Genomic DNA, 15,989 nt, shown 5'->3' with positions numbered 1-15,989 from the left:
ACTTTAAAAATTATTTCTTAGGATTGCGTAGTATTTTTTTTTTAATTTCAATAAAGATTATCCTAATTTTAAAAAGAAATTAGTTTGGATTTTTCAGTTAAATAAATGGAAATCTATGTCGAACATGTTGAAAACCGCTGCTTTGTTTACTCGAGCGTGAAAATACTAAGATAAAACAAACCAAAGTTTTTACGCTTCATTGCTTAAATACCATAGTAACTCTTAGCAATTTAATAAGTCTGAATTCTAGGGTTTACTATCTTATTAAAATACCAAATTAATATGTTCACTAATTTTTAGAACTGTTTAAGAGAATATCAGTTTTAGATTTTTACTAGAGATATTGTCTGTACAGTTTGCTTTATCTAAATTAAAGTTTTTAATGATATTATTTTTTTTTATTTTCATGTCCCTAAACCTAGGCAATACTTTTATAGTAGTTCTTCGACTGTTTTTAAAGGGGGTTTTTGGGCTCTTTAAGTTTAAACAAATTTGTTTTGTAATACTAGGTCCTTTGAACAAGTTTCTATTATTCGATTTTTTAGGTATTTAAAAATGTTACGTACAAAAGAATTTAGACGTCTCAAATAGATAACAGACTAATTTGTTTTTTTTTTAAATGACTTCGTGAAAAAACCGATATTAATTTTTAATGAAAAAATTCTCGACTATTTTTTTGTTTCTTTGTTAAATTTTCAGTTGATATAATATTTTATTCAAAATATAGTTTATAGAACATATTTGCAGTTAGGCATTAGTCTTTTATTATGCGTTACCTTTGTACTATCATCATAAATAATTTATAAAGTATTTTTATATTATTTACATTTATTGGATTTTGATAATTGTTTTTAAATATGAAAGAAAACCATTAAAAGTAATTTTGATTTCTAGTCTAAAAACATACTAAGATGCAAGATTCAAGTTTGGTGTCCTAATAAACCTGAGTTTGCATAGAAATTTGAGACAAATTCATTTTAAGTCTACCTATTCTTTAAAGCAAAGGAATTTTTTAGGCATTAAATAATTTCTAGGCTATCTCATGCTAAAGAAAGAAGTCATACTTTTCTAGCCTGAGGTTGAAAGTTTAGTTAAGCGTTTCTGAGGATTTCTGATTTTTCAATACTTTATAACCACTAAATTTCCGTATAAATATTTCTAAGTTTAAAAAGCAGTTTAGATTTTTAATTATATTGAATTCAATTGATTAAGATTTTATTTCTTATTCCAAATCTTATTCTATTTGAAGGAGATTTATTTAAGCACTGACGAGGTCTTTGACCGAAACTTAATTTGTAAAATAAAATCTTGAAAGAATGAATTCAATATTTCTACTCTAGTAGTTAAGATCTGTTTATTCGTTTTCTTAAAACCAAAACATATAATGTTAAATTTTAAACACTTATTTTATTTTTTATTTAAAACCGTAATAGAGTTGCCAAAATGCTAATGTCGTTATAGCAATATGCAATAAATCGTAAAAACTTTTGGTCGTTTGAAAACAAGTTTTAAAAATTAAGTAAGTTAATTAAACAAATTGTTTAAACACTTATAAATCATTTAATATTTGACAACATTAATAAATAGGTATATAAGTACTAAGTACTACTAATATTTAATGTAGTTTTTACAAGGTTTAATCTTGAGGTAGTTTTAAAAGGAATCAAAATTTAATTTTTAAACTCTAAAAGTTGTCCGCATTTAAATTTAAATAAGAGCTGAAATACTTAAAGTAAATCAAAAATGAAACAAAACTATTTTTTAACTTTAAAAATATGCAGCCTAAAGCAATAACATTTTTAATTCATCTAAGAAATAGTTTAAGTAAAGTTAAAGTAAGTTATAAACAAAATCTGTAAGTACATTTTGTCAAAATATTTCTTAGAGCTAAATACTGCCGCATATATCATAATACTTTTATCCTTAAATTTCATTTGAGTTATACTTGCTATAAAGTGGTTAATATTTAAAATTTAAAAAAATTTAAAGTTTGGGCTTATATACAATTATATCAGTGAATTTTCACGAGGGGTGACAAATAATTAAAGACAATGAACATAAAAGTTTGTTTTACTTTAAGCTTTAAAAATTTGTATACTAAATAAAACAATCAACTGTTTTTTAAGTACCAAAGTATAAAAAAGATTTGGTGAAAATTTTTAAGTGAAAATTTAAATAAATACTTGTGAAAAACTTTAAATACTTAAATAGGAACATAAAACTAAAGGATTTTAAACCTAAAAACCTCATTAATAAATTTAAACGAGTTAAAAAGCATGTTAAAAACAATATAAACAAAAATTCTCAAAAATAAATTTAAAATTTATCAAAGATAAAGATTTTCTTCATGTGGTAATTGCCTAGAGTTGATATCAAATTTCATTATATCAAAACGGCTTACATTATTTTTTTCCTACATATTGGACATCTACCATCGTTTCGTAACAAATTATCGCAACATTTACAGCAGACTGGGTGTCCACAAAATGGTATTACTATGTGATGACCTTTCTTAATGATTTTCTTGTAGTTTAATAGACATACTGGACAACTACTTTGAGTGAAAAAAGTCATTTCAGTGCTGTTTCGATCTAAACATTTTAACACTTAATTGAGATCAACGTCTGGAAGCCCGTTTTCTTTTGCGTAATTTCTGGTAACAACTTCATTCTTGACTCTTCTGGGTGCTTCCTTGCAAGAAATATGCTTCCTGAGATCTTCCGGATCTACACCTTGCACTATTAATAAACTGACAATGGGTTCAGTAGGAAAACTAGTTTAAAGAATTGTTTGTCGGTCTCTTTTTAAACAGTCAATTAACCCATCAAATAGCGCATCTTCCGTTTCCCATATTTTCGGGTAAAGACTTTCCATTCCCCCTATAAAATCCTCTGCAACCTGATCTAGTTCGTCGCACACGACGCATGAAAATATTCGGAGATTTCCTTCAAAGATGCTTATGATTTGGGTAAACTCTACTCTCCGTTTTCATTGTAGGTTGTTATTTCTTTTTCTAAATTTGTCATTTCGAATGTAATAGTTGTATAATCTACAGGTTAAATGTTATTATTGTTTTTTTAACGGCAAAAATGGCGGTCAAAATTTTATTTCCTAAAACCTGGTGCACGAAGAACCTTTCGGTTATCAAGTGGTACACCAAGGATACCCTTTAATTTTCCAAGGACGATTTTGATTAGTAATATAAAAGAAAACTAAACAACCAAAACTCTCTTAAAATTTTATCAAAATAAGTCTTTCAAATAGTTTTTTAGTTAACAAGATATTATTATCAGTTTTCCATAAAAAATATTTACATAGATTGTACTTTAGTCCATGACTTACTAAATTAACAATATTAAATATATAAAATATAAGACTTAAATCTACGTTTTTCTAAACATAATTAGAAAAGACATAACAACACCATTCAAAACAACCTAAAACTTTTGAGCCCCATTCTTCTTTAAATAAACTTAATGTTACATGTGCAAATAATAGATGTTTTATATTAATAAAAGTTTAAGTTAAATTTCAAATAAGTTAGAGGACTCTAAAAGCTATTCTAAAAATCAAATGAAAATATTTATATGTAGTTACTTTAAAAAATTCCAATATATAATATTCAAAGTAATTTGAAAAAACAAAACTTAAGCCTATATTTTGAAAAACGATACAAGATTTATATCAGTTCATCAAACAAGTGGGTGACAAGAACCAAATTTTAATGTTTAATTTAAAACATTAGTACAGTTTTTTTGTTGATAATTATAATTTGGTTAGTTATTTGAGTATATTAAAAGTAGTTTAAACCTTTTTTTATACCTTAGGGATTTGTAGTGCATAAACATTTTATTTTTTTACAGTCGTAGTTATTGTTTTTAACTTTTACAAAACAGAAAATGCTAGAACTTAAATAATTTAAAAATATTTCTACTAAGGGACTTTATATGTTCTACTTGTTCACTTCTTTAAAGGATATGAAATGAGATCAAACTATGTTTAGTAGACTATATTTTAACAAAACAATATTATATTAAATTAAATAAAAACTAAGTTCTTTGGCATAATAGGTTCTAGTATGTTTTAGTAGGTAAGAAAATATACTTAGACCATTAGCAAATATGTAATAAGTAATAGTAAGAGCAAATAACATTAAACAAAAGATTGAAACTTTATTATAGACTCAAAAAATCTTAGCAGTATATTTGAGGTAATTTTGTGCATTTGCTTTTTCTAACTTAAAAACTAAAACCTATTAAATGAAAAATTTAACTAAAAAATAGCAAAAAATTGGCCTAACTCAAAATAAATAAAAATCTGTTTCATAATTGAAGAAAAAAAAAAGCAAAGCCAGCCGAAAAAAAATATATATACTTAGTTCTGTTTGACAACGTAAAATTTTAAGTTTAGTATTTTTGTGAAAGATAAATATAAGTACCACTAGCAAGCTAACTGTTTATCAAGCATGATAAAGTTTAAAATTTGTTTTTTATTTTATTCTATTTTTAATACACTACATAATTATCTTCATCTTATTGACTTTACATAAAAATGGTCATTGTATTGGAACACCGTGTAATTAATTTTAGATAAGCTTTTATAAAAACTCATTTTTAAGCTTCAAACTTAGTAGTTCAAAATAAAACTTGTTCCTACTGTATGACTGAAAGGAATAGTTCATCTCAAAAGGAATATTTTTTTTTACATTTATTATTGTCATTTTCGTTTAATGATGATTAAAAAACTGCTTAACTTTTTTTATAAGACCAAATGTTTATAAGGCCTACAATCATAGAAAATTTTTACCTGAGTTTCCTTTGATTAAGTGTTATAAGAGCTATATTTTTGTTAACAATTATAACTATAGCGGTGCTTTGTAGAGAGGGCAAGAAGAAAAATGTGAACGTAAATGATCATTAAAATTGTAAACCTTGAGAGGAGACGGTGTGGTGTTAATGGTAAACTATGGTTTTCATAGTTAATATTGGCATTAATGGGTTTAAAAAAAGAGTGCATACTTTTTTTTCTTTTAATTATTTTATTAATTTTAGTATAAAATCAAAAATTAATTTTTTTTTTTTTTAAGTTGAATTCAATTGAGTTCTAGTTTAAACTAATAAAATTTATTAAGGAGAAATTGGGTGTGTGGCTCGGTGATCGAAAAGTCTTCTCCACACCGATATTTTGACCATAGTTGTGAGCATTCACTTTTTTTTCTATTCTTAGAAAATTTTAAAACTAAAAAACAAAACTTTTATACCAAAGAAAAACTTCGTGACCATTAGCAATATTTTTTTTTCTAGCGATAACCTTTTTAAAACCAATACAGGTGACCACTAAAATCTATTTTCAATGATTATTGCCAAAATAGAAAGCTTTTAGACTTCAAAGCACAGTAGGCTAAAATGCTTTAATTTTATTATTTAAAAAGTTTTTTTTTTATAATTTAATTATTTTTGATGCTATATAAGTTCAAATCCTACAACTTTTTGTCTTTTTCATCTATTTAATTCTTACCTTACTTAAATTTTTAATTAGTTACTTAAATATTGCTTATAAAAACTTAAAAAAAATCACTTTGGTCAAAAACCAAAAAATTCTAAATTTTTTATTTAAGTCCTACATACGTACCTGAGAAACAAAAGTTAATTTGGGTTTATCGATTCTTAAGTAATTTGTAAAAAAAAATATTAAATTAAAAACATCTAATGTAACAAATCTTAACTTATAATTGTTTATTTAACGACATATAAAGTGCACAAAGTAATTGGCTAAGTCCTGGTGTACACAAAAATTAAATTTTTGGGTTACTATACATATACTTTTTTAATACAGTTTATCAACTTCTTCAGTAAACTTATTCAAAATAACTACTAAATCAATTCAACAAAAGTAAGTACAATGAAAAAAAAATAGTAAGAACACACTCACTAACTTTTAATAAAGTTTTGTTTAATTTCAAGTTTACGCTTATATACAATTGTACCGGTGAATTTTCACATGTGATGACAATTAATTAAAGACAATGAACATAAATATTTGTTTTACTTTAAACTTTAAAAACTTGCATACTAAACAAATTAATCAGTATTTTTAAAGTACCAAAGTATAAAAAATATTTTGTGAAAACTTTCAAGTGAGAATTTAAATAAATATTTATGAAAAACTTAAAATACTTAAATAGGAATATTAAAACTAAAGGATTTCAAACCTAAAAACCTCATTAATAAATTTAAGCGAGTTAAAAAGCGTGTTATAAACAAAATAAACAAAAATTCTCTAAAAAACATTTAAAAATATTATAAAGATAAAGATTTCCTTCATGTGGTAATTGCCTAGAGTTGATATCAAATTTCATTATATCAAAACGGCTTACATCAAAATTTTTTCTACATATTGGGCATCTACCATCGTTTCGTAACAATTTTCGCTACATTTACAGCAGACTGGGTGTCCACAAAATGGTATTACTATGTGATGACCTTTCTTAATGATTTATTGCATTTGATAGACATACTGGACAACTGCTTTGTGTGAAAAAAGACATTTCAGTGCTGTTTTGATCTAAACATTTTAACGCTTGATTGAGATCAACGTCTGGAAGCCCGTTTTCTTTTGAGTATTTTCTGGTAACATTTTCATTCTTGACTCTTCTGGGTGCTTCCTTGCAAGAAATATGCTTCCTGAGATCTTCCGGATCTACACCTTGCACTATTAATAAACTGACAATGGGTTCAGTAGGAAAACTAGTTTGAAGAATTGTTTGTCGGTCTTTTTTTAAACAGTCAATTAACCCATCAAATAGCGCATCTTCCGTTTCCCATATTTTCGGGTAAAGACTTTCCATTCCCCCAATAAAAACCTCTGCAACCTGATCTAGTTCGTCGCACAAGACGCATGAAAATATTCAGAGGTTTCCTTCAAAGATGCTTATGATTTGGGTAAACTCTACTCTCCGTTTTCATTGTAGGTTGTTATTTCTTTTTCTAAATTTGTCATTTCGAATGTAATAGTTGTATAATCTACAGGTTAAATGTTATTATTGTTTTTTTAACGGCAAAAATGGCGGTCAAAATTTTATTTCCTAAAACCTGGTGCACGAAGAACATTTCGGTTATCAAGTGGCACACCAAGGATACCCTTTAATTTTCCAAGGACGATTTTGATTAGTAATATAAGACAAAACTAAACAATCAAAACTCTCTTAAAATTTTATCAAAATAAGTCTTTCAAATAGTTTTATAGTTAACAATATCTTTCTATCAGTTTTCCATAAAAAATATTTACATAGATTGTACTATAGTCCATGACTTACTAAATTAACAATATTTAATAGATAAAATATAGAGAATTAGATTAATGTTTTTCTAAACATAATTAGAAAAGACATAACAACACCATTTAAAACAACCTAAAACTTTTGAGCCCCATTTTTCTTTAATAAAACTTAATGTTACATGTGCAAATAGTAGATGTTCTTTATGCAACAGAGTCTTATCAAAAATTTTGATAATTATGTTATGTGTTTTAATGAAATTTTACTTCTTAGTATTAAAAGAAAGTTCAATAATTATTCATTGCTATTATAGTTTAATCCATTGTAATTTGTATGTTTGCTAAGTTTGCAAAATAAAAGCTTAATGATAATATTTTTATTTTGATATTTTATTTATTTTATTATACAGTCAGTGGCAAATTTTTTTTTCTGCAGAACAATAAATATGTGGAATAAGTTACCGCAGGATGCGGTTTCGTGTGGGAGTGTCAAACAATTTCGATTAAAACTAAAAAAAATCGATTCAAATAATATAAACACAATAAAATACAGTGATTAACGAATAAAAATTTATTGTAAAATATTAATATCACTAAGAATAATTTTTCTTCCTTACGCCTTCCCGCTACAGATTATATGTTTTTATATATAATTTTTGTAAATGTGTAATCTTTTTTAGTCTATACATAGGTTTTTATATGAGAATTTATTTCGTTTTGTTCTATGTGCATACTAAGTTATTATTTATCATACAGGACTATTTGTTTGTAATTATTTTTTTTTTAATTTTACCATGTTATTTTTAGATTTTAATTTTCATTGAATGTAATTTGTTTGTTTCTTTTTTCGTGTGTATTGTTTAAGCGGCTCAGGTTTTAATGCCCGAGTCCATCTTTGCACAATAAACTCCAATAATAATAATAACAAATAAAAATAAAAATTTACTACAATAACCTTAATATATTTAAATAGTTAACTAAGAATAGCTGTGTACTTTTAACTTTTTAGATAACAATAAAAGTTTTCGACTTAATGTAAAGGAAATTTTTGGAAATTAAAACATAATAATATCGATTACAATATTAAATGGAAAATTTTACATCACATCGGGCAAATAATTAATCCGCAGAGAATCTGCATGACCTGTACCTATAAAATAAAGGAAATGACAGGGGAACTTCTTTAAGTAAAAGGAACAAATTAATTTGTTCATGTGTACAAATAAAAAAAATATGTTTCAAAGCTACAGAACATTTGATAAAAACCTAACTATTTCAACTTGTACAAGCAAATATTAAAACCACTTTCAAATTCATAGCGACGTTAGTTTTTATAAGCATAATCTTATAATTACGTCACAATATGATATATAACTTTTTCCTTAAACAGTAAATTCGGTCAAACGCTTTAGTTGCAAGTATTGTTTACTTTTTTATTATTTACAAATTTTACAAGCCTGCTTAATTTAAATATATTTATTTGTTTTTTTTAGTTTAAAAACTATAATATAATTAAGTAATTGACATTTATCAAAAACTAACATTAAAATAACCTTATAACATAATGATTTTTCTAAATTAATAAGTTTAAACTATAAGTTTTATTTAGTTTTTTGTTATTCGTATTTTATTCTAAGTTTTGCCTAATGTCTTCTTGCATGATTATGTAAAATTTTTTACAAATTTCATTTAACTGGTGATCTTATTTGATTAGATTCAAGCGAGTAAAACATTGTATTGTAATTAAAAAGCTAAAATCAGCTTTCAATAATCTTAAAACATTTAAATTATTAAAAACATTATTATTAAAAAACTTTCCAACAGCATGAAGTAGTTTTTTTTTTGTGTTTTTTCTAAACTAAAACAACTAAAGTTTCTTTAAGAAAATGTTTTTAATGTTAGTGTTAAATGAACTCATTGTAATAATTTTGTAAAAAGGTAATTTTAAATATGGCTGTTTTACACATATTTTTCTCTTTAACTTAAGGTGTGTAAACTTAAATTGCACAAGTCATTTTTATTTTGAAATGATTAATATTATGTTTCCTTTTTTTTATAATTCATATATAGAGTATTTAACACAGTTAAAGTTTATACTTTACGTTTTGTAAATTTTGTATTATTGCTTTTATTTGACTCAATTTAAGTAAAACTTAAGAGAATTATAGTTCTGACTTCGGCTTAAAACTTTCAAAATATAACAGTTTGAAAACTTTTTAATCTAAACATTTTTTTTTTATATAAAATACTTTTACCGATATATCATTACAAACTGCTACTGTTATGGTCGTATAATTTGACAAGTATTTATTTTAACAGATTTTGCTAGAACTCATTAAACAAAGCGCGACAAAAAAAACATATACGTACTTACTATGTACATATATCTGTTATTAACTTTAGTAAAAGTAAAATAATACAATACAGACTTAGACAGATGCATACTTTTTAATCTGTTTTTAAAGATAAAAATAAACTCACACATTTATAAGTAAATTTGACAAATATATCTCAATTATAAAATTTATGTTATTTTAATAACTATCTTCTTAAAACAATATATATTTCAGTTTTTGATAAGATGTCATCACTTTATTTAAAATAACTATTATTTTCTACTAAACTTGATGTAACAAAATTTTAATTTTTATTTTAATATTTAAAGCTTAACTTTAAATATAACTTTTTATTGTTTTAATATTGTGTACTGTGTATCAGTGGCGTCGCGTGGTATTTTTTTTAGGTGGTGCAGAATTAAAAAAAAATCAATTATTTTAATAAAAATATATTTTTACTGTCAAGTTTGAAAACAACTGAACTTTTGCTACACCTGAAGATAAGCTTTGCTTTTAAGGGCATAGGGGGGATAAAACACTTTTTTCACAATTTGATCTTATTTTATGTAGTTTTTACTAAGCTACAAGATGCTTTTAACAGATTTTAAAAATTCAGTACATGTTTTAAGATATAGCTGGTCAAAGTCAAAGGCAACAAAAGGTTCATAATGGGAGGCACAAACTAAAACAGTGTTTAAAAAAATGTTTTAACCCCCCCCCCCTCCTCCCCTTTATGCCCTTAACATCTACTTTAGAATTATTTTACTGAAATTACTTTATACAGTTTTAATTTAACTACAAGTCATCTTTTATCAATATTAAAAATTCATAAAAGTTTTTGAGATATGGTAATTCACAGTCAGAGGTACAAATGAATCCTTATTTTTTTAATATAAACTCAAACAACAAATAAACAAAATCACTAAAATCACATCTTTTTTTTTATAAGTTGGCCTCAAAATCTTTAGATGTTTCTTTTATAAAACAAAAAAAAATTGCTAAATTAGATATTTAAAACACCAAAAAAAAAAGTTATAACAAAAGATTTTTTTTGTATTTATAAAAATATATATTGATACTTAAAAATTTAAAACTTCTCTTCAACAAAAGTATAGAATTTTATAAAAATTAGGATGAAAAAGTTTAATTAAAAATTGTTTTAAAAATGATGGAGAATATAGGTTTTCAGTAAAATTGTATTTTTTGCTGTTTTGGTTTGCTCCTTGTATAATAAATCATTGTACTCTCTGGCTTTGACTGGTTGTAACTAAAGGTTTAATTGGAAATTTCAAGTTTATTAAAGAGTAACTATTAGCTTTCTGAAAAAGTTAAAATAAGAACAACATGTAAAAAAGTGCCTATACACCCTCCCCCCTTACCCCTCACTAATTTGCACATTATTTTTACAAACATTAAAATTTTTATAAACTTTTTTTCTAATTTTAATGTTTTTTGTTGGAGTTTTAAAATTCAATAGTTTTTTAAGGGTATCTTTTCTTTACATAATTTTAATTTGTTTTTCATTTTGATGACAGTACTTTTGTCAGGAGCTCAACTTTTTTAAGTTTAGTTGTGAGGCTGTTGAACTTTTCATGAATTTTAAAGATAACTTATAAATATGTAACCATTATAGAAGTAAAAATTTGGTTAGTTAGTTTTCATGTGGCCATAGGAGTAAAACACTTATTTTTTAATTTTAAATAAGCTTGTTATTTTCAGAGTAAAAATTAAAACTGCTTTAGTCAGCCTGAATATTTTTCTAATTTCGTCTGTTTTAATTTATCTTGGGTCATCTTGAGTTTTTAACATTTCTAAGTTATCCTGATTATGAGGCAAGGCAACCATGTTTCAACAATTTTATCTAAATTTTTTGTTTTGTTTATGAAAAAATTAAACCAAAAGTCATATAAAGTAGAGGTTGACTAAATTTTCCTAAAATGTTAAACTACTCTAAGTAATCAAAGTTTCTAAGTTAAGGCTATTTACTTTATTTAAACATTTGATTGTTTAAATAATACTATTTTTTATTTAATATAAACCTAAAATATTTTTCTGTAAGAGTGAACTAGAAGTTTAAAATAAACTTCTTAATTCTTTTTTTCAGAACTTAAATTTTATTATTTATTTTAGTAACTTTATGATAACAATAATAAGTTATAGTTAAGTTTATGTATGCAGATTAAAATAAAAAATCAAATTTTTAAGACTTTGGTGATTTAAGGTTTTTATCTTTTTTTCAAAATATGCAATTTATGACAAATCTTTTAATAGAAGTGATCTGTTAAATTTAAAAAATCATGTGGGTACATAAACTCAAGTTTAATCCTTTGCAGTAGCTTAGCTTTGTTTTTAGTTTATGTTTACAATAGCTTGTAGATGATACTTAAGCAGTCCTGTTTTAGGGAATTTTCAACTTAGCTTACTTACCGCAAGATATTGATTTTGCTGTAATTCTTGAAGAAACTTTGCTTTTTTGAGTTCATTTGCGGCAGTCAGCTAAGAGTTTGCGGCAGTGAAGTGGGCAAAATGGTCGTTTTCAAAACTGAAGTTTTAAAAGAGATTTCGTTCAAAAAAATAACGAAAACGTTATAGATACTTTTTTTTTTCTTACAAATTTCAAGGTGGTGCAGTTGCGGCAGTGCAACACCCCACGCGACGCCCCTGCTGTGTATAAATATATGTAGTAACATATGATATGTTACATATAAGCTATACTCAGTCAACTAATTAAACCAGATTTTTTCAAAATCATCTTCACACCATTTTTTTTATTAGATTATGCCCCATATGTGGTTAATTACACATTTATTTTATTGTATGCCAACTAATTACTGACTACGTGCTGTTAACTAACACGAAGTTAATTGCTTGTTGTTTTAACTTATTTTAATTTTAGAATACTTTTTACAGTAATGCTTTCAAAGCTGAAGTTTGTATTAACTACTGTTAAAAGAAAGTGACAAATATTTTATTTGTTACTTAAGTTGTAAAAAATAGTTATTTAGTTTAATAAAAAAGAATTTACGTAACTTGAAGGAACATAAAAAACTACAAAAATACTTCAAACTTTTATGTCATGCTATAAGTTTATTTTGTAAAATCTACATAAACTACTTAATTTTTCCATAAACAAACTCGTTATATTTCCGAAACTTCTCATAGTCAACACCAGATGGTTCTATTTCAATAAGAAATCTCGGTTTGACCAAGCTAGCATCTGCAACATACTCATCCATCAAACTAACACCCGGTACCTTTCTGTAATATCTTCCCTCGGTGTCTACTTTCATTTTCTTGTCTTGACTGTCATGATGCATGTGTTTGCAAAACTCGTGTTTCGGCGCTTCATAGTTTTGACCCAGCCTGTGGTAGCTCTCATACTTTTTTATTTTCAAGCTCATCGGTTCAGAGACTTCGTTGACAAAAACGTATGTTTTCACTAACTTGTTCTCGCAGAAATCTTCCTTCCAGTCATTTAGAGTTTTCCTAATTGAGTACTGCACCGCTGTGTCTAACGATTCCGTCATGTAAAGTCCACTTCCAAAATATCCGGAAGTCGAGTTTTTGTAGCCTTCATTTAAGATTTTTCTGCTGCAGTCGTAGCTGGTGCCATGCAGCATCATGTACTTGCCGAATTTATAGTCGTCGGAATCGAAGCCGTCGCAATTTACCTTGTAAAATTTCGCATGTTTTAGGTTAACAAACGAATCCGGTTCTTCGCAACGTGCTTGTTCCAAGTATTGCTTTAAAAGGGCAAGCTTACTAAAACTTTTTAGTGTAACGAAAGGCATCAGTCTATATTTTTGAGCTGTTCCGTCATTTTCTTGCTGATATTTTGCAGTTATTTTGTCAGAAGATATTACATTCTGTGAAAACTTTGACCACTCAAAAGGTATCAAAGTAGGTCTTAATTTTGCAGCTTTAACTTCATGGCTACGTCTATCTTTTTGTTTAGTAGGAGGCTTCTGACTCCTCTGTTCATTTCTCTCTTTACCCTTGTTTTCGTCAACTTCTGTTACCTGGTTTTTTACTTCAGCTGAATCTTTGTTTCCTTTGCATATTACTACTTGCTTTAGTTTGTTAAGAACATCATCGACTTGAGCTGAGGAATTATCGTCACAAAGTTTTTCAGCTCTTATTGCAATTTTCTTGTTGGTTTCAGCACCAACTTTGTTCTCAGTAGCATCAACTGCACACGTTTTAGTGTTGTCCGATATTTCTGAGTAATCCATTACAGTTATTTTAATACTCATAATTATATTTTTTTTATTATAACTCTGAAAAAATAAAGCTAATTTTTATAATTTAACTATACCAACACTTTTTTTTTGATAAGGCATAACGTTTCATTTTTAATTATTTTTTTTTTTGTTGCTGTTTTTCCTAATTATCTTAGTTGCTTAAACGTTTTCCGGAATTAATTAGTCTATCATTATTAAAAGACAATATTTGATTATTTTATTTTTATCTCAATGTTAAACTAACTTTGTCAAAACTAAAAATTTGTTGCATAATCATAAAAATATGACATATAAAATAAGTTAAGCTATAGTTATTTCGTTAACTAGTAGTTTTTAATTAATAAAAACTCTTATAATTTATTACAAAAAAATAACAGCTAAAATTTACATTTTAATGCACAAATCAAACGCCTAAAACATATATGATAGTAATAATTTTTTAAAAAATCAAAAAATTATTACTTTGAAATATATGTATGTATCAAAATACAATAATACTTATTATTAAAACTATTTATTATCTTTGTTAGCCATACATTAAATACTTCTTAAATTAATTTTCACTGACACATTCTTGCTTAAACTTTATATTTCTTTATTCCTAATAAAAGTTAGTCACATTTTAATAGTTTAAAATTAAATTAAATACTTATAATTGGTTTTACAGATGTAGTAAATAGTAATATTTAGTATAATTCTTTTTGTTAAAAATACGCTTTATTTAAAAAGTTTTAGAAAAAGCAAATATTCTTAAAATTTTAAATTAAAACCTACTGCGTGAATTTCTTTATTAAAATTAAGTGTGTAGAAAAGTACTGTTAAAAAGTAAAATGGTGAAAATATTAAAACTTTGAAATGGGTGTACGACAATTTATATTCTGAAAATTCAACCTTAGGCTTTTTTAACTCTTAAAACTATTTATAATTGGACACAACTTATAAAAATAAAATTAAAATTAATACGTATGTAGGTTTAGTTAAAACCTACAAACTTATTCTTGTTTTGCAAAGTTTAGACTATATTTAGAGATAATGCTAAAATAAGGTTTAATTACAATGAATTTAGTAATTTTTAAATCTCTCATTTAAAAGTTTTGACTTTCATTTTTTATTTATTAATGTCTTAATTTTATCTTTTGGATATACAACATTTTTGTTTTTAAAAAATACTTATAAATATTAAGATATTATATATCTAACATTTTTTTAAGAATTTAAGGTGTTTAAGTTTTAATAGTTATGAAACATATTGAATTTTTTTATTTCATTGAAACTTTTCTTAAGTTTACTATAATATTATTTTCAATAAATTATTGGCTTATTCAATAAACATATCTTTTTTAAACAACTAACTTAAGTTCATATCATAACAATAACTATTTTAAATACAAAATTTTTGATTAACAATTTTTTTAAAAGCCTCACTAAAACCAATTTACTTTTAAACAAAAAATATGCACACTTGTAAATCTGAACTAGCTGTTTATAATTATAGTGAGCACCGTGTTATAGTCGTTTAGCAAGTGAAAACAAATTAAAGATCAAGAAAAAACTACTCTTTTTGATACTTTGAAAAAATCAACAACTTACTATAGCAAATAAAAAATCTATAAGACTAAAATCTATTACGCATATAGAATTAAAGGTATGGTTTTAATGTAGTTTGATATCACACAAAAAAAAACACGACAAATAATATTTATAAAATAAACTTAACTAATACTGATACTAAATTGTACATATGCCTATTCTATTTTTTACTAAATTTGAAAATATATAAACAAATTGTATTAACGAACAGTTGCAAACACTGACATATATATTAGCTACATTGTACATTAAATTATACTTTAAATATGGCAATAAATAAAAACTATACACTGAAAACCAAAATAAAAATGTATATTTGTCAAAAATGCTAGCAACAGCAAGGTGGTCTAGAATGAATTTCACATACAAAATTCAGTTTACATATAGCTGAATATAGCCTAAGAAATATTTCATCAGACTTCCTTTCTCCTTACTGTACTTTTCTTCTACTTAATTCAATAAACAACTAAATGGAACATCAGTATAACTCTAATTCAATTACATTTAATATCCTAGTTATTCGGAAAAGAATTTCACACTACCCATG

The sequence above is a fragment of the Thalia democratica genome, chromosome 5 (genome assembly GCF_965202585.1).
Source record: "Thalia democratica chromosome 5, ktThaDemo2.hap1.1, whole genome shotgun sequence".
NCBI lineage: Eukaryota > Metazoa > Chordata > Thaliacea > Salpida > Salpidae > Thalia > Thalia democratica.
Note: the sequence above shows the minus strand (reverse complement) of the source record.